A 20,055-nucleotide genomic window follows, 5' to 3' on the forward strand; every position below is an offset into this window, starting at 1 on the left:
ACACATTTAGAAGCGAGTACAAACTGAACTGTACAAATCCTTAAAACAAACAATAAAACTTCAATTAGAGAGGAAAATTACTTTCCTCATGCTTGACAAAATGTATCTTGAGAAACAAGAAAAAACGCAAAAAAAAAAAAAAAAAAAAAAAGTCCTAAGAAACCTCAAAACCCACCCCGTACATTTCAGATTCAGATGAGCAAGCCTGTATTTAGTCCCGCACATAAAAACATAAGGCTGTACTCTGAAGATTATAACACACTTCCTCAACTTATTGCCAAGGTGAAAGCTGAATCGTACAGGGCCCCAAGACCAAGGAAAACAGACATGGCCTGGACAAGTGAAAAGAGCCAGGCTGATGGAAACAGCAGGCCGATGGGATATCTGGAAGATCCGGATGCAGCAGAGGCTGCAGTTAGCAACCAGAAGTCCACAGAGAAACAGGAAAGAAGCTGACTACACAAGGAAATCTTTTAAGAAACAGAGTGGGGGTGTCTTCCCTGGTAGTATAGTGGATATGAATTGCTTGCCAATGCAGGGGAGACAGGTTCAAGCCCTGGTCTCTGATGATCCTGCACACTGCAGAATAATTAGTCCCATGGGCCACAACTATTGCACTTGTGATCCAGAGCCTGGGAACCACATCTGCTAAGCACACATGTTGAAAGCACAGAAGCCCTTGCTCCATAGGGCCCATGTTCCACAAGAGAAGCTACCACAATAAGTCTGTGCACTACAGCTGGAAAGTGACAGTGTTAGTCACTCAGTAATGTTCAACTATTTGAGACCCCATGGATTATAGCCCGCCAAACTCCTCTGTCCATGGGATTCTCCAGGCAAGAATACTGGAATGGGTTGCCATGCCTTCCTCCAGGTTATCTTCCTGATGCAGGGATGGAACTCAAGTCTCCCAAATTGCAGGCAGATTCTTTACATTTTGTGTCACCAGGGAAGCCCACCACAACTACTGGGTAACCCTTATTTGCCGTGGCTAGAGAAAGTCTTTGTGCAATAAGGAAGACCCAGCAAAACCAAAACCAAATACATTAATTGTTGTTCAGTTGCTCAGTCGTGTCTGACTTTTTGAAGCCTGATGGACTGCAGCACACCAGGCTTCCCTGTCCTTCACCAACTTCTGGAATTGGCTCAAACTCCTATCCGTTGTCAGTGATGCCATACAACCCATCCTCTGTTGCTTCCTTCTCCTTCTGCTTTCAATAATTCCCAACATCAGGGTCTTTTCCAATGAATCAGCTCTTCCCATCAGATGGCAAAACTATTGGAATTTCAGTTTCAGCATCAGTCCTTTGAATGAATATTCAGGGTTTATTTCCTTTAGGATGGACTTGTTTGACCTCCTTGCAGTCCAAGGGACATTTAAGAGTCTTCTGCAATAGCACAGTTGAAAAGCATCAGATACATAACTAAAACAGTGCAATTTTAAAAAAGAGAAAGAAAGAAAGAAATGAAAAAGGAAGATTTGCATCAGAGGGTCACTGATAGCAATTCAGAACCCAAGCCAGACTTGACAGGGAACCCCAACAGGAGTGTTCAATTCTGAGCCCAGAACCCATGGCCTCCCGAGGGGAAGATGAAGCCCAAGATACATGCCTGCTCTCCAAGAGGGGTGAACATCTAGTGTCTCAAGGCTCTGCAGAGTCCTGACCCTCAGGGACAGCACAGCACTCTGGAGAACACAGGCCAACCCGTGGATGGGATGTTGCCTGGAGGGCAAAATTCAGTGGGCATTTTCCGAACACCCCTGCTTGGTGAGGGGAAGTTATAATCCAGGAGAAAGGTGTGCAGAGGACACCCACATCTTAAGTGCAAACCACCAGTCACCAGCTGAGTGATGATACTGGGGATGGACACATGGACTTGGAGGGGAGGTGGGGCTGTGCCTCGTGAAGTGTTGTCAGCAGAGGGCACCAGAGGGACACTGGAGAACAGGACTTCCCTTCTGAATTCAGCCCTCTTCCCTAGGACAAGACAGTGTCTTGAATCTTTTCAAACCAATGGACTGCAGCACGCCAGGCTTCCCTGTTCATCACCAACTCTCAGAGCTTGCTCAAACTCGTGTTGCTGATGCCATCCAACCATCTTCATCTTCTGTCGTGCCCTTCTCCTCCTGCCTTTCATCTTTCCCAGCTTCAGGGTCTTTTCCAATGAGTCAGTTCTTCACACCAGGTGGCCAGAGCATTGGAGTTTCAGCTTCAGCATCACTCCTTCCACTGAATATTCAGGACTGATGTCCTTTAGGATGGACTGGTTGGGTTCCCTTTCAATTCTGTTGCTCAGTCCTGTCTTGACTCTTTTCAAACCAATGGACGGCATGTCACAGGCCTCCCTGACCATAGCCAGCTCCTGGAGCTTGCTCAAATTCATGTCTGCTACATTGATGATGCCATCCAACCATGTCATCCTCTGTTGTCCCCTTCACCTCCCACCTTCAATCTTTCCCAGCATCAGAGAGGACACTAGCCTCAAGCCCAGAGGTAGTGTCACTCCTCCTTCCAGCTTTAAAGAACTTCCTCTTTAAAGCTCTCTTTACCCCAAGGAGAAGCTAGTTAATCATTCTTCAGTAAGTTGATAATAAGTGATCATCTGCTGACAGTAAGTTTTTACATGCAGGGTGCCAAACTTCTGTTAAACTTCTGGTCCTAGAGGCATATGGTAAGAATTTTAAGCTCTCTGGGGGGAGTCTTCTGGTCTCCATAGCAAGCACACATCACTGCCTGACAGATGAGATGGAAAGGGTGTGTTGGTATGTAGCCAGTTCCTGGAAGCCTGCTTTCTGTTAAGCAGATCCTGTTCCAATTACTGCTCACCTTCTGCCTCCTAACTAGACCCTGATGGAGAGAAAATTCTATGTGACAAGCATCGTGATGGAGGCATGCATGGGCCCTGGCATCACAGAGTGGGGAGCAGTCAGGCCACAGGATCCAAGGGGGAGCTGTCAATCAGGGATACTTTCACAGAGATGAGGGCAAAGGAGCTAAGACTTCAGACTGAGACCTACCAGTTTACTGAACAGTTGGAAAACTGAAAGTGTTTGTGGCTCAGTTATGCCCGCCTCTTTGTAACCGCATGGACTGTAAGCCCGCCAGGTTCCTTTGTCCATAGGATTCTCCAGGCAAGAATAGTGGAGTGGGTTGCTATGCTCTCCTCCCCCAGGTGATCTTCCTGACCCAGGGATCAAACCCAGGTCTCCTGTATTTCAGGCAGATTCTCCACTGTCTGACTTCATCAGGGAAGTGTGACTAGAGAGAATTGGAGAATAAAGCACATTTTATTGTTCTCAGTCTTAATTTTCCACTCAAATCAATTCTGAAAAGAGTTGGGGGGAGGGGCCTGACAACCCAGGACTGTGGGAAGAAAAAAGCAAGGCAGTTACAAAATTATGTTACAAAGTCTTTTTGTTGCAAAAACTTGTTATAAAATATTATTTACACAACATGTTATTTAGAATTTTCTGCATTCTGATCAGGACTGCAACCCAGGGGAGGCTCCTGGACTCTCAAGTTCAGTAATAAACAGTCCCCATTCCTAATGTTAATAACAGGAAGCAATCAGACATCTAAGTGGCAAAGGGAGATTGCTCTGTTTACAAATACCCCAAGCTATTTGGGTAGAGAGGTTTCTAAGTCCTTGCATACCATGCTGTTTTGGGGGAAATTAAACCCCAAAGTTCTGTTATGCTATAAGTTCTGTTTATTCTCAACCTCATACTACACTCTTTGGGGGTAAAGTAAACCCCAAAATTCAGTTATCCTAGATACTCTTACTATTTTTTTTTCTGAACCTACAGTTTATTTTACACATGATGAGCTATTGTATAGCCTTACAGAAAACTTCAATAATGCAACACATTGCCACTTACAAATGAGTTGTCTTACAAAAGTTTCACCTAAATTGATTATGTGAAAACTAGACCACACATGCCGCATTTGAAACACACACACACACACACACACACACACACAAATGCAATTTAAGTTCTCAGGCTAAGACAGAGATGCCTCTCTAAAAGATGCCCTGGGTGGGGGGCGGTCCTAAGACAGAGGAGGAATAGGACAGGGAGACTACTTTGTCCCTCAAAAATGCATTGAAAGAACATTTGAATGCTAAGCAAATTCCACAAAACTTCTGAATGCTGACACGCAGAAAGGCACCCAGAAAGGCAGTCCATTGTCTTTGAAAGGAGGTGGGAAAAAAGATAAATAAGAGAGACAAAGAGGTAGAGACAGAGATCTGTCCTGGGAAGGGAGTCTTAAAAAAGAGATAAGTTTCCAAACACTAGGAAGCACTTTCTCCACTGGGTCTGTGGCAAGCCTTGGAACCGCAAAGGGCAACATAACCAGGAGGAAAAATAAATTATTAAAATCCACAGATTATGTGCCTAAAGGCAACTCCTAGCAGAGAAGCAGTAAGATGCTTGCATCCGTCACTAGCAAGTGGGGACTGGACAGGACGGTGCTGGATGCATTGCTTAGGTTAAGTACCAGGCCTGAATGCCTCGAGGGCAATCTGAAGGAACTAACTAGGGATAGCAAACCAGACTGGGGGATAGCTATTTCCTGAAAAGCCCTAATCTATGACACTGCCAGACCGGCTCAAAGAATGAAGGACTTAGCAGAGCTAGCTGTCTGTGGACCAGCCCATCCCTTGCCGGAGACAGGCAGGCTAGGGCAGCCAGAGACAGAAGTGGGTAATCATGGCCTCAGAGAGTCATCATCTACCAAACTGCAAGCTTCATTGCTAACTAAGACTCCTTGGGATTCTAGGCAGTTGACATCCACCGGGAGGGTCACAGCCAGATATCAGCTCCCCAGGGGAGACACATGGCACACCTGAGAAAACATGCTTGTTGTACATCCAGAAAACCAAGAAGCAGGGACAGGGGAGGCAGTAAGTCGCAGGGACAGTGCTCGCCAAGCACCTGGTCACCTGAGATGCTCGGACAGGGGAAGAGCACAAAACTCAGGCTCAATCAAGTCTGCGGGTTTTGTGGAGTACTTGAGAACCTGAACCTGAGTAGCTTAGACCTGGAAAGTGCACTTAACCCAGGGCCTGCCTCAGATAGTTCCTGGCAGAGCAACCTAGAGCCTTAGCAGTGTAGACTGGGAAAGCACATATGCTGTGAGTGGGGGCAAATCCACTCAGTGTGGCTGAGGCCCTGGGAGCACTCCCCACAGATGCCTGTGATATTTATTTGCAGTGCTCCTCCCTACCCATAGCATAAATAAGTGAGTGACCACAACCACCCCCTTGGGCTAGGGCAGAAATTAAACACTGAAGAGGCCAGTAAACAGCAAACAGAAAAAGCTAAAATATCAGAAGGAACCGCTTTGGGAGTGATAGGTGCAATAGATTAAAGCCCTGCAGTTAGCATCAACTACATAGGAAGGGACCTATAGATTTTGAGAAGTGTAAGCTGGATCAAGGAAATATCTGAAAATAAACTGACCCCACGTTATCCACAACAACACCAGAGAAAGTTCTAGATATATATTTGCTATTATCAGTTTTTAAATTAAAACATTTTTTTTAAATTTTAAGTCCACTATTATTCCTTTAATTTTCATTTTTATAACCTATTATTTCTTTGCAAAATAAAAAAAGACCTATATTTAAATTAAACTTTATATATATATATATATATATATATATATATATATATATATAATTTTTGTGACTTTGTTTTTTTCCTTTAATATTGTATTTTTGAGAATCTAATATCTACTCTATATTTTTAATCTTTGCTTCAAAAGCAAAGAGATTATTTTTCCAACAAAGGTCCATGGTTTTTCCAGTGGTCATGTATGGATGTGAGAGTTGTATTGTGAAGAAAGCTGAGCACCAAAGAATTGATCCTTTTGAACTGTGGTGTTGGAGACTTTTGAGAGTCCCTTGGACTGCAAGGAGATCCAAACAGTCCATTCTAAAAATCAATCCTGGGTGTTCTTTGGAAGGAATGTTGCTAAAGCTGAAACTCCAGTACTTTGGCCAACTCATGCGAAGAGCTGACTCATTGGAAAAGACTCTGATGCTGGGAGGGATTGAGGGCAGGAGAAGGAGGCAACAGGGGATGAGATGGCTGAGTGGTATCACCAACTCAATGGACGTGAGTTTGAGTGAACCTGGGAGTTGGTGATGGACAGGGAGGCCTGGTGTACTGCAATTCATGGGCTCACACAGAGTTGGACACAATTGACTGAACTGAAATGAGTTGAACTGATCAATTTTGAACATTTAAAAGCCCAATACTCAGCCTCCATTTTTACTTGGGATTGAGATTACTGGCTGGATTGCTCTTTCCCCTTTTGACTCTCCTTTTTCTCTACCAGGTTGCCTCTATCTCCTCCCTCCCCCTTCTCTTTTCTACCCAACTCTGTGAATCTCTTTGTGTATTCTGGGCTGTGGAGAACACTTAGGGGACTGATTACTGGCTGATCAGTCTCTCTCCTTTTGATTTCCACTTTTATCCTCTTAGTCACCTCTGTCTCCTTCCTCCCACTTCTCTTGTCTTCTCTGTGTAACTCCTTGAACATCTCTGAGGGATTCAGACTGTGGAGACCACATAGGGAAATGGTTACTGCCTAGTTTACTGTCCACCCCCTCCTTTTGATTCCCCCTCTTCTCCTCCTGGTCACCTCTATCTCCCTGCTCCCTCTTCTCTTCTCCAGGTAACTCTGTTTACCTCTCTAGGTGTCCTTAACTGTGGAGAAACTTTTCACCATTAACCTGGATGTTTTATCATCAGTGCTGTATAGATGGAGAAGTCTTGAGGTTACTGTAAGTATAAGACTGAAAACAAGAGGCAGGAGGCTTAAGTCAAAATCCTGAGAGTGCCACAGAACTCCTGACTCCAAGAAACATTAATCAATACAATAGAAGCTCATCAAATGCCTCCATATCTACACTGAAACCAAGTACCACCCAATGGCCAACAAGTTCCAGAGAAAGACATACTGTGCAAATTCTCCAGCAACACAGGAACATAGTGCCGAGCTTCAAACACAGGCTGTCCAAAGTCACACCAAGCCAACTGATACCTCAAAACTAATTGCTGGAAACTTCAGAGCCCTCCAGAGAGAAGAAATCCAGCTCCACCCACCAGAACACCTATACAAGCTTCCTTAACCAGGAAACCTTGACAAGCCACATGTCCAAAGCCACCCACAGCGAGGAAACTCCACAATAAAGAGGAACCACAAACTGCCAGCATATGGAAAGGCCACCTGAAACAAAATAAACAACCATAAATATAAACAATATAAGCCACCCCAAGCAATATAAACACAATGAAAAGGCAGAGAAATACCCAGCAGGCAAAGGAACAAGTTAAATGCCCACCACACCAAACAAAAGAGGAAGAGATTAGGGAATCTACTTGATAAAGAATTCTGAAAAATGATACTGAAAATGATCCAAAATCTTGAAAAAAAAAAAAAAAAGAGTTACATATGAATAGCCTGGAGACAAGGATTGAGAGGATGCATGAAATGTTCAACAAGGACTTAGAAGGAATAATAAAGAGTAAATATATAATGAATAATGCAATAAGTGAGATCCAAAACACTCTGGAGGGAACCAACAGTAGAATAACGGAGGCAGAAGACACTACCACCTTAGTGAAGAAGAAGACACTAATCCTTAGTGAAGTAGAAGATAGAATGGCAGAAATAAATGAAACAGAGAGGAAAAAGGAAAAAAAAGAATTAAAAGAAATGAGGACAACCTCAGAGACCTCTGGGACAATGTTAAATGCCCCAACTGTTGAATCATAGGAGTTCCAGAAGAAGAAGACAAAAAGAAAGACCATGTGAAAATACTTGAAGAGATAATAATTGAAAAGTTCCCTAAAATGGGGAAGGGTAAAGTTACCCAAGTCTCAGAATACAGAATGTCCCAAATAGGATAAGCCCAAGACAAAACACCCCAATACACATATTAATCAAATTTTAAAAAGATCAAACATAAAAGAACAAATATTAAAAGCAGCAAGGGAAAAACAACAAATAACACACAAGGGGATTACCATAAGGATAACAGTTGATCATTCAATAGAAACTCTTCAGGCGAAAAGGGAAAGGCAAGACATACTTAGAGTAATGAAAGGTAATAACCTACAGCCCAGATTACTGTACCCGGGAAGGACCTTATTCAAATATGAAGCAGAAATCAAAAGCTTCACAGACAAGCAAAAGCTGAGAGAATGCAGCACCACCAAACCAGCTCTCCAACAAATGCTAAAGGATCTTCTCTAGAGAGGAAATGCAGAAAAGGTGTATAAACTTGAACCCCAAACAATAAAGCAAATGACAATGAAATCACACTTATCAATAATTACCTTAAATGTAAGTGCATTGAATGCCCCAACGAAAAGACAGAGACTGGCTGAATGGATAAAAACAAAACAAAACAAAACAAAAACAAACAAACAAACAAAAAAACAAACATATACATGTTGTCTACAAGAAACCCACCTCAAAACAAGGGGTCCCATACGGACCAAAAGTGAAGGGCTGGAAAAATATATTACATGCAAATAGAGATGAAAAGAAGGCAGGAGTAGCAATACTCATATCAGATGAAATAGACTTTAAAACAAAGGCTGTGAAAAGAGACAAAGAAGGTCACTACATAATGATCAAAGGATCAATCCAAGAAGAAAATATAACAATTATAAATATATATGCACCCTAAAATAGAAGCACCACAATATGTAAGATAAATGCTAACAAGTATGAAAGGGGAAATTAACAATAACGCTATAATAGTAGGGGACTTTAATACACCACTCATATCTATGGGTAGATCAACTAAACAAAAAATTAATAAGGAAACACAAACGTTAAAGGAAGCAATGAACCAGTTAGACATAATTGATATCTTTAAGACATTTCACCCCAAAACAATGAATTTTATTTTTTTCTCAAGTGTACATGGAACCTTCTCCAGGATAGATCACATCCTGGACCATAGATCTAGCCTTGGTAAATTAAAAAAAAAAAAAAATGAAATAATTCCCAGCATCTGCTCTGAACATAGAACAGTAATATTAGAGTTCAACTACAGGAGAAAAATGTTGGGATTGGAACGAAGACTGGCCTTTTCCAGTCCTGTGACAACTGCTGCTTTTTCCAAATTTGCTGGCATATTGAGTGCAGCACTTTCACAGCATCATCTTCCAGGCTTTGAAATAGTGCAACTGGAATCCCACCATCTCTATTAGTTTTGTCCGTAGTGATGCTTTCTAAGGTCCACTTGACTTCATATTCCAGGATGTCTGGCTCTAGGTGAGTGATCATACCATCGTGGTTATCTGGGTCGTGAAGATCTTTTTTTTTTTTTTTGTACAGTGCTTCTGTGTATTCTTGCCACCTCTTCTTAATATCTTCTGCTTCTGTTAGGTCCATACAATTTCTGCCCTTTATCGAGCGCATCTTTGCATGAAATGTTCCCTTGGTATCTCTAATAGTCTTGAAGAGATCTCCAGTCTTTCCTATTCTGTTGTTTTCCTTTATTTCTTTGCATTGTTCGCTGAGGAAGGCTTTCTTATCTCTCCTGGCTATTCTTTAGAACTCTGCATTCAGATGCTTACATCTTTTCTTTTCTCCTTTGCTTTTGCATCTCTTCTTTTCACAGGTATTCGTAAGGCCTCCCCAGGCAAAAATTTAGCTTTTTTGCATTGCTTTTCCATGGGGATGGTCTTGATCCCTGTCTCCTGTGCAGTATTATGAACCTCCATCCATAGTTCATCAGGCACTCTGTCTATCAGATCTAGTCCCTTAAATCTATTTCTCACTTCAATTGTATAATCACTTAGAATTTGATTTAGGTCATACCTGAATGGTCTAGTGGTTTTCCCTACTTTCCTCAATTTATGTCTGAATTTGGCAATAAGGAGTTTATGATCTTAACCACAGTCAGCTCCTGGTCTTGTTTTTGTTGAATATATAAAAGCTTCTCCATCTTTGGCTGCAAAGAATATAATCAATCTGATTTTGGTGTTTACCATCTGGTGATGTCCCTGTGTAGAGTCTCTCTTGTGTTGTTGGAAGAGGGTGTTTGCTATGACCAGTGCATTCTCTTGGCAAGACTCTATTTGCCTTTGCACTGCTTCATTCTGTATTCCAAGGCCAAATTTGCCTGTTATCCAGGTGTTTCTTGACTTCCTACTTTTGCATTCCAGCCCCCAAAATGAAAAGGACATCTTTGTTAGGTGTTAGTTCTAAAAGATCTTGTAGGTCTTCATAGAACCGTTCAACTTCAGCCTCTCCAGTGTTACTTGTTGGGGCATAGACTTGGATTACTGTGATATTGAATGGTTTACCTTGGAAACAAACAGAGATCATTCTGGCTTTTTTGAGATTGCATCCAAGTACTGCATTTCAGACTCTTGTTTACCATGATGGCTGCTTCATTTCTTCTAAGGGATTCCTGCCCAGGGTAGTAGATACAATGGTTATCTGAGTTAAATTCACTTATTTCAATCCATTTTAGTTTGCTTTTTCTTAGAATGTCGACTTTCACTCTTGCCATCTCCTGTTTGACCACTTTAAATTTGCCTTGATTCATGGACTTAATATTCCAGGTTCCTATGCAATATTGCTCTTTACAGCATAGAGCCTTGCCTCTATCACCAGTCACATCCGCAGCTGGGTATTCTTTTTGCTTTGGCTCTATCCCTTCATTCTGGCTGGAGGTATTTCTCCACTGATCTTCAGCAGCATATTGGGCTCCTACAGACTCGGAGAGTTCCTCTTTCAGTATCCTATCATTTTACCTTTTCATACTGATCATGGGGTTCTTAAGGCAAGAATATTGAAGAGGTTTGCCATTCCCTTCTCCAGTGGACCACATTCTGTCAGACCTCTCCACCCGTCTTGGGTGGCCCCACAGGGTATGGCTTAGTTTCACTGAGTTAGACCAGGGTGTGGTCTGTGTGATCAGATTGGCTAGTTTCCTGTGATTACGGTTTCTGTGTGTCTGCCCTCTGATGCCCTCTCACAACGTTTACCATCTTACTTGGGTTTCTTTTACCTTGGACGTGGGGTATCTATTCACGTCTGCTCCAGCAAAGAACATCCACTACTCCTTACCTTGGACAAGGGGTATCCCAAAGAAAGGCATTGCTAAAGAATGCTCAAATTGCTACATAATTGCACTCATTTCACATGCTAGTAAAGTAATGCTCAAAATTCTCCAATCCAGACTTCAGGAATACGTGAACTGTGAACTTCCAGATCTTCAAGCTGGCTTTAGAAAAGGCAAAGGAATCAGAAATCAAATTGCCAACATCCGCTGGATCGTTGAAAAAGCAAGAGAGTTCCAGAAAAACATCTATTTCTGTTTTATTGACTATGCTAAACCCTTTCACTGTGTAGATCACAATAGATTGTGGAAAATTCTGAAAGCAATGGGAGTACCAGACCACCTGACCTTCCTCTTAAGAAACCTATATGCAGGTCAGGAAGCAACAGTTAGAACTGGACATGGAACAACAGACTGGTTCCAAATAGGAAAAGGTGTATGTCAAGGCTATATATTGTCACCCTGCTTATTTAATTTACATGCAGAGGACACCATGAGAAATGCTGGGCTGGAAGAAGCACAAGCTGGAATCAAGATTGCCTGGAGAAATATCAATAATCTCAGATATGCAGATGACACCACCCTTATGGCAGAAAGTGAAGAGGAACTAAAAAACCTCTTGATGGAAGTGAAAGAGGAGTGTGAAAAAATTGGCTTAAAGCTCAACATTCAGAAAACGAAAATCATGGCATCTGGTCCCATCACTTCATGGGAAATAGATGGGGAAATAGTGTCAGATTTTATTTTGGGGGGGGGGGCTCTAAAATCACTGCAGATGGTGACTGCAGCCATGAAATTAAAAGACACTTACTCCTTGGAGGGAAAGTTATGACCAAGCGTGATAGCATATTGAATAGCAGAGATATTATTTTGCCAACAAGGGTCTGTCTAGTCAAAGCTATGGTTTTTCCAGTGACCATGTATGGATATGAAAGTTGGACTGTGAAGATAGATGAGCACCAAAGAATTGATGCTTTTGAACTGTAGTGTTGGAGAAGACTCTTGAGAGTCCCTGGGACTGCAAGGAGACCCAACCAGTCCATTCTGAAGGAAATCAACCCTGGGTGTTCTTTGGAAGGAATGATGCTAACACTGAAACTCCAGTACTTTGGCCACCTCGTGCGAAGAGTTGACTCGTTTGAAAAGACTCTGATGCTGGGAGGGATTGCGGGGAGGAGGATAAGGGGACGACAGGATGAGACTGGTGGATGGCATCACTGACTCAATGGACGTGAGTTTGAGTGAACTCCCGGAGGTGGTGATAGACAGGGAGGCCTGGCATACTGCACTTCATGGGGTCGCAACGAGTCAGACATGACTGAGTGATTGAACTCACTGAACTGACTGAGTGTTATTTCTCTGGTAGTCAAGATCTTGGAGGCAGTGCTCTCACTGCAAAGCCACAGTGCTTGATCTCTTGTCAGGAACAAAGATTGCACAAATGGTTTATAATGGCTTAAGTGAGATTATAAGAAATATTCAAAAACAAGAACCGAAAGATGAACCCCGGAAAATCACAGTTATAAAATAAGACTAATAATAATGAAAATAATGAAATATATCCTTCTACATATACACTCATGAGCAAAGTGAAAAGATTTCAACAAAAATAAAGTACAGAGATCGAGCCAGCAAACAAAGCAAATTAAAATTATATCTACCAGTTAAGAACAAAACTATCTATAGCGCAAACTGGAAAATAAAACTGAATCATGGTGCCAAGTGGGGAATAAAGCAATGAAAAAAAACCTAAGAAAAATGTTGAGAGGAAAGGAAAGAAAGCAAAGAAAGAAAGAATAGATATGCAAAATTTAATAGAGGTAATTGAGGAAGACATATATATATATTTATTAAAGATTATATATATATATACACACACACACATATATGTATGAAAGATTAACTACAAGAGGAAAAGAACAGTAGGAGAGGCAAACAAAGGAATAAATGTAGAAAAATATAATCAGTTGAAAAATATTTAAAAGTAAAATTAAAGGAAAAAAAAGAAGGAAAACAACACAGAACTGCAAAAGCCCAATGTAGAGGCAGAGACTAACAGCAACAATAAAATGTGTTATTGAATATACATATACATATACATCTGTAAGCAATATCAAAAGGGTCCAACAAAAATAGGGTACACCATAGATTGACCTGTCAAACATAGGAAACCAAAAAATTATATTTACCAGAAGAATATTACCTGAAGCACAAATTGGAAAATAAAATTAAGGCATCATGCCAACTGGGGAATAAAGCAATGAATATAAAACTAACAAAATTTTGAGAGAAAAAGAAATAAAGAAAAGAAAGGAAGAATAGATATACAAAGGTAAAAGAGATAGATGAAGAAGATTTACATACATTAAAGTTTAACCACAAGGGGAAAAGAAGAATAGGAGAGGGAAACAAAGGAATAAATGTCAAAAAAATATGATGTTTAATTTTTTTAAATTCAAAATATAAAAAGAGAAAACAAACAAATAGAACCTACAGAGAAAAAAAAAAAAAAACCAACATAGAGTCAGAGGTTTATAATGATTAAAAGTATGACTGAATTTACACATATACCTATATACCCATAAGGGACATCAAAACAGCCCAAGAAATACAAAGTACAGTAATTGACATGGCAAACAAAGGAAACCAGAAGTATATATACAAGAACAAAATTAACTAAAGCACAAACTGGAAAATGAAACTAGAGTCATTAAAATAATAAAGACCAAATATACTGAGAGAAAAGGAAAGAAAGAATAGATATGTAAAGTTAAACAGAGTTAGATAAAGAAGATTTATATATATTAAAGGTTAAGTGTAAGAGAAAAGGGACAAAAAAACTAAAGCAATAAATATAGAAAAATAGTTTTAAAAATTAAAATTAGAAAAATGTAAAAGAAAGATAAAAGGAAAACTCCACAGAGCTGAAAAGCCCAATGTAGAAGAATAGGTTTATAACAGCAATAAAAAAAAAAAAACAAAAAAACACACAACTCAAAAGCTTCATTAGATTTCATAGTGCCAATTAAATAGATGGCTACAATAGAGAGGAAAAAAGGGGGTGGGGGGCAGGAAGCCAAAGAATCTACAGAGCAAGTCAAAACAGAAGAATAATATATGTCTATCTTGAGTCATTGCTGTCAGAGTCCTTTCCCTCTCTGGAAGTCCACTTTACCTCCCTAGAATACCCTCCAACATTACGCTGATCTCTGGACCTGCTGTGGGAGCAGCTCAGATTCTAATCTGGTCCTTCTCCCATATGTTCTTGACTCCAATGTCCACAGCTATTAGAACTAGTGCATTGTGTGTGTGTGTGTGTGTGTGTGTGTGTGTGTGTGTGTGTGTGTGTGTGAGCTATCAATGACCTTTTAGGTATTCCATAGACACAGTCTGCCTAGTTGATTATGTTGATTTAATCTGCAGCTTGTACAGATGGTAGGAAGGTTTTGCACCCTCATCCTCAGCCACACTGTCCCTGTGTTTCCATTGTGGTGATATTTCCATCTCTGCATGTAGTTTGTCCACTCGGGTTTGCTCCTGAGGCTGCCCTGCAGGACTTGAATTTGCCCCTGTGAGGGCCATGTGTGGAGGTTGTGCAGCTGCTTGGGTCACAGGGTTTCTAGAACTCCAGGTACTCAGTTCAGTTCAGTTCAGTTGCTCAGTCGTGCCCGACTCTTTGCTACCTCATGAATCATAACATGCCAGGCCTCCCTATCCATCACTAACTCCCGGAGTCCACCCAAATCCATGTCCATTGAATTGGTGATGTCATCCAACCATCGCATCCTCTGTCATCCCCTTCTCCTCTTTCCCTCAATCTTTCCCAGCATCAGAGTCTTTTCAAATGAGTCAGCTCTTTGCATAAGTTGGTCAAAGTACTGGAGTTTCAGCTTCATCATCAGTCCTTCCAATGAACACCCAGGACCGATTTCCTTTAGAATGGACTGGTTGGATCTCCTTGCAGTCCAAGGGACTCTCAAGAGTCTTCTCCAACACCAGGTACTCAGGGGCTTGGCAAATAGGGCAGCAGGAAATATAGTGCTCTAGAAGGGTATGGCAGTCAGCATTCACCAATATTGCTCCAGTATTCTTGCCTGGAGAACCTCCCGCTCTGACAGAGAATCCTATTGGGCTACAGTCTACAGTGTAGAAGAGTCGGAGACTACTGAAGAGACCCTGCAGGTGTAGAAATAGACTTTTTTTTTTTGGCTCTGGCAGCTCTGCCCCAGTGAAGGTTGAGCATGAATGTGTCACAGCTGCTTGGCTTTCAGGGACCCTAGCAGCGCCAAGTGTGAGGGCCTTGGATTGCCTCCACAGCTGGAGTTGTGGTCCTATCAGAAGCTTTCTTTGATTCTCTTGTAGCTGGTGATCAGAAGGCCTCTTTGACTAGTCTTTCTCCATAGCAGCACACATTCAGGCACTTAGAGGGATCCCTTGTCTGGAGCCCTTCTCTGTTGTTCAGTGCATCAGGCACATAGAGCTCCCACCATCCCCCCATCCCCAACTGGGGTCCTAGACTGTATTTCAGTTCATTAGGCACTTAAAGGAGCATCCTGGGTCGAGTCCTACTCTGTGCTTAATGGGCCAGCTTCTCTTTTGTTCAGCTGCAAATGCTGGCATGTTGGGAGAGGAGGCTATGGTGTTGACTGCACCCCCTACATGTGAGTCAGCAGTTTCACCTTGCTTCCATGGCTGCCTGTCATACCTCCACAGGCATTTCCCTTATTCTCACATCCCATCAATCTGTCTCTCCCCAGTAAAGAGCAGCCCTCATCCTAGGATTGCCCCAAAATCCCTATCTCCAGATGCCAGCTGCTGTACATTCTACGGGACCTATGTCTCTCTTGGAGTGTGTATAGCTGTGTAAAGGACAGTTTGATTCTCATTCCATTTAGGCTGCCACGGATTATCTGTTTCACTCTCAGCCTTAAACATTTCTCCTCTGATCCAGACAGTTGCTCCCATGTGGTATTAGGATAGCTACTTCAGTTTTCCCATTCACCAAGGGCAGGTCCAGTCCTAAAAACACTCATGTTTTTCTGCCTAGTTCCTTCCTCCTACTGACTTTTGCGTGGCACCATATATTATTTTCCGCTGGTCAGGCAGTGCTGTCTGCTCTTAGCTGGTGTTCTGCAAGCACTTCTGTGTCTCAAGGTGTATCCCTGATGAATCTATGGAGAGAGATGTACTCCATGTCCATCTGTAGCTCCACCATCTTGTTGATCTAACTATTTGATTATTAGAAATAAGACTGCTATGAATATTAATGTGTAAATCTTTGGGTAAACTGTCTTTTCTTTCTTTGTTTTCTTTTTTCCCCTTCATTCTTTTGGTATAAACCTAGAAGAGGGATTGCTGGGTTGGCTCAGAGGTTAAAACGTGTGCCTGCAATGTGGGAGACCTGGGTCCAATCCCTGGGTTGGCAAGATCCCCTGAAGAAGGAAATGGCAACCCACTCCAGTATTCTTGCCTGGAGAATCCCATGGATGGAGCAATGTGGTGGGCTAAAGTCCACGGGGTCGCAAAGAGTCGGACGTGACTGAGCGACTTCAATTTCACTTTTCACTTTTCATAGTAACCAAATGTTTAACTTTTTAAGCAACTTCCCAGGTGTTTTCCACTGGGTCTGTCCCATTTTTTTTTTCTTTTTCCCATAAGCATTGCATGAAAGTTCAAATTTTTTCACACACTCATCATACTTCTTCTCTATTCTCTCATTAGAACCATCATTTCCCTGTGCTGTGCATGCTTAGTTGTCATCTGTATATATTTATTTGGTGTATTTCCTTTTGTCAATTTTTTTTTTATTTTTTGCACTGTTGCCTTTCAAATATTTTCTAAGACTCTTACGTTTTACATAATTCAATGTTACTGTTACTATGTTTCATTTTAATTTTCATTTGTCTATTGTACTATATCAGTTCAGTTCAGTCGCTCAGTCGTGTCTGACTCATCGCAACACCATGAATCGCAGCACGCCAGGCCTCCGTGTCCATCACCAACTCCGGGAGTTCACTCAGACTCATGGCCATCAAGTAAGTGATGCCATCCAGCCATCTCATCCTCTGTCATCCCCTTCTCCTCCTGCCCTCAATCTCTCCCAGCATCAGGGTCTTTTCCAATGAATCAACTCTTCGCATGAGGTGGCCAAAGTATTGGAGTTTCAGCTTCAGCATCAGTCCTTCCAATAAACATCCAGGACTGATTCTCCATTAGGTTAGATTGGTTGAATCTCCTTGCAGCCCAAGGGATTGCACCAATAGTCTTCTCCAACACCAGTTCAAAAGCACCAATTCTTCGGCACTCAGCTTTCTTCACAGTCCAACTCACATCCATACATGATCACTGGAAAAACCATAACCTTGACTAGATGGCTCTTTGTTGGCAAAGTAATATCTCTACTTTTCAATATGCTATATAGTTTGGTCATAGTTTTCCTTCCAAGGAGTAAGTGTCTTTTAATTTCATGGCTGCAATCACCATCTGAAGTAATTTTGGAGCCCAAAGAAATAAAGTCTGACTCTCTTTCCCCGTCTATTTCCCATGAAGTGATGGGACTAGATGCCATGATCTTCATTTTCTTTAATGTTGAGTTTTAAGCCAACTTTTTCACTCTCCTCTTTCAACAAGAAGCTTTTTAGTTCCTCTTCACTTTCTGCTATAAGTGTGGTGTCATCTGCATATCTAGATTAATGATATTTCTTTCAGCAATCTTGATTCCAGCTTGTTCTACTTCCAGCCCAGCGTTTCTCATGACGTATTCTGCGTATAAGTTAAATAAGCAGGGTGACAATATACAGCCTTGACATACTCCTTTTCCTATTTGGAACCAGTCTGTTGTTCCATGTCTAGTTCTAACTGTTGCTTCTTGACCTGCTGTAAGTTTCTCAAGAGGCAGGTCAGGTGGTCTTATATTGCCATCTCTTTCAGAATCTTCCACAGTTTCTTATAATCCTCACAGTCAAAGGCTTTGGTATTGTCAATAAAGCAGAAATAGATGTTTTTCTGTAACTCTCTTGCTTTTTTGATGATCCAGTGGATATTGGCAACTTGATCTCTGGTTCCTCTGCCTTTTCTAAAATCAGCTTGAACATCTGGAAGTTCATGGTTCACATATTGCTGAAGCCTGGCTTGGAGAATTTTGAGCATTACCTTACTAGTGTGTGAGATAAGTGCAATTGTGTGGTAGTTTGAGCATTCTTTGGCATTGCCTTTCTTTGGGATTGGGATGAAAACTGATCTTTTCCAGTCCTGTGGCCGCTGCTGAGTTTTCCAAATTTGTTGGCATATTGAGTGCAGAACTTTCACAGCATCATCTTTCAGGATTTAAAATAATTCAACTAGAATTCCATCACCTCCACTAGCTTTGTTCATAGAGATGATTTCTCAGGCCCATTTGACTTCACATTCCAGGATGTCTGGCTCTAGGTGAGTAAGCACAGCATCGTGATTATCTGGGTCATGAAAATCTTTTTTTGTACAGTTACCCTATGTATTCTTGCCACCTCTTCTTAATATTTTCTGCTTCTGTTAGGTCCATGCCATTTCTGTCCTTTATCGAGGCCATCTTTGCATGAAATATTCCCTTGGTGTCTCTAATTTGCTTTAAGAGATCTCTACTCTTTCCCACTCTGTTGTTTTCCTCTATTTCTTTGCATTGATCATTGAAGAAGGCTTTTTTTTTTTTAATCTCTCTTTGCTTCTTTGGAACTCTGCTTTCACATGCTTATATCTTTCCTTTTCTCCTTTGCTTTTCACGTCTCCTCTTTTCACAGCTATTCGTAAGCCCTCCTCAGACAGCCATTTTGTATTTTTGCTTTTTTTTTTTTTTTCCATAAAGATGGTCTTGACCCCTGTCTCCTGTGCAATGTCATGAACCTCCGTTCATAGTTCATCAGGCACTCTGTCTATCAGATCTAGTCTCTTAAATCTATTTCTCAGTTCCGTTGTATAATCACAAGGGATTTGATTTAGGTCATACCTGAACAGTCTAGTTTTCCCCCTGCTTTCTTCAATTTAAGTCTGAATTTGGCAATAAGGAGGTCATGATCTGAGCCACAGTCATCTCCCTTTCTTGTTTTTACTGACTGTATAGAGCTTCTCCAGTTTTGGCTGCTAAGAAAATAATCAATCTGATTTCGGTGTTGACTATGCGGTGATGTCCATGTGTAGAGTCTTCTCTTGTGTTGTTGGACGAGGGTGTTTTCTATGACCAGTGCATTCTCTTGGCAGAATTCTATTATCCCTTGCCTTGCTTCATTCCTTACTCTGACTCCAAATTTGCCTGTTACTCTAGGTGTTTCTTGCCAGGAGAAATATCAATAACCTCACATATGCAGATGACACCACCCTTATGGCAGAAAGTGAAGAGGAACTAAAAAGCCTTTTGATGAAAGTGAAAGTGGAGAGTGAAAAAGTTGGCTTAAAGCTCAACATTCAGAAAACGAAGATCATGGCATCTCCCATCACTTTGTGGGAAATAGATGGGGAAACAGTGGAAACAGTGTCAGGTTTTATCTTTCTGGGCTCCAAAATCATTGTAGATGGTGACTGCAGCCATGAAATTAAAAGACGCTTACTCCTTGGAAGGAAAGTTATGACCAACCTAGAGAACATATTCAAAAGCAGAGACATTAGTCAAGGCTATGGTTTTTCCAGTGGTCATGTATGAATTTGAGAGTTGGACTGTGAAGAAGGCTTAGTGCCGAAGAATTGATGCTTTTGAACTGTGGTGTTGGAGAAGACTCTTGCAAGTCCCTTGGACTGCAATGAGATCCAACCAGTCCATTCTGAAGGAGATCAGCCCTGGGATTTCTTTGGGAGGAATGATGCTATAGCTGAAACTGCAGTACTTTGGCCACCGCATGTGAAGAGTTGACTCATTGGAAAAGACTCTGATGCTGGGAGGGATTGGGGGCAGGAGGAGAACGGGACAACAGAGGATAAGATGGCTGG

This window comes from Bos taurus, chromosome Y (genome assembly GCF_002263795.3).
Source record: "Bos taurus isolate L1 Dominette 01449 registration number 42190680 breed Hereford chromosome Y, ARS-UCD2.0, whole genome shotgun sequence".
NCBI lineage: Eukaryota > Metazoa > Chordata > Mammalia > Artiodactyla > Bovidae > Bos > Bos taurus.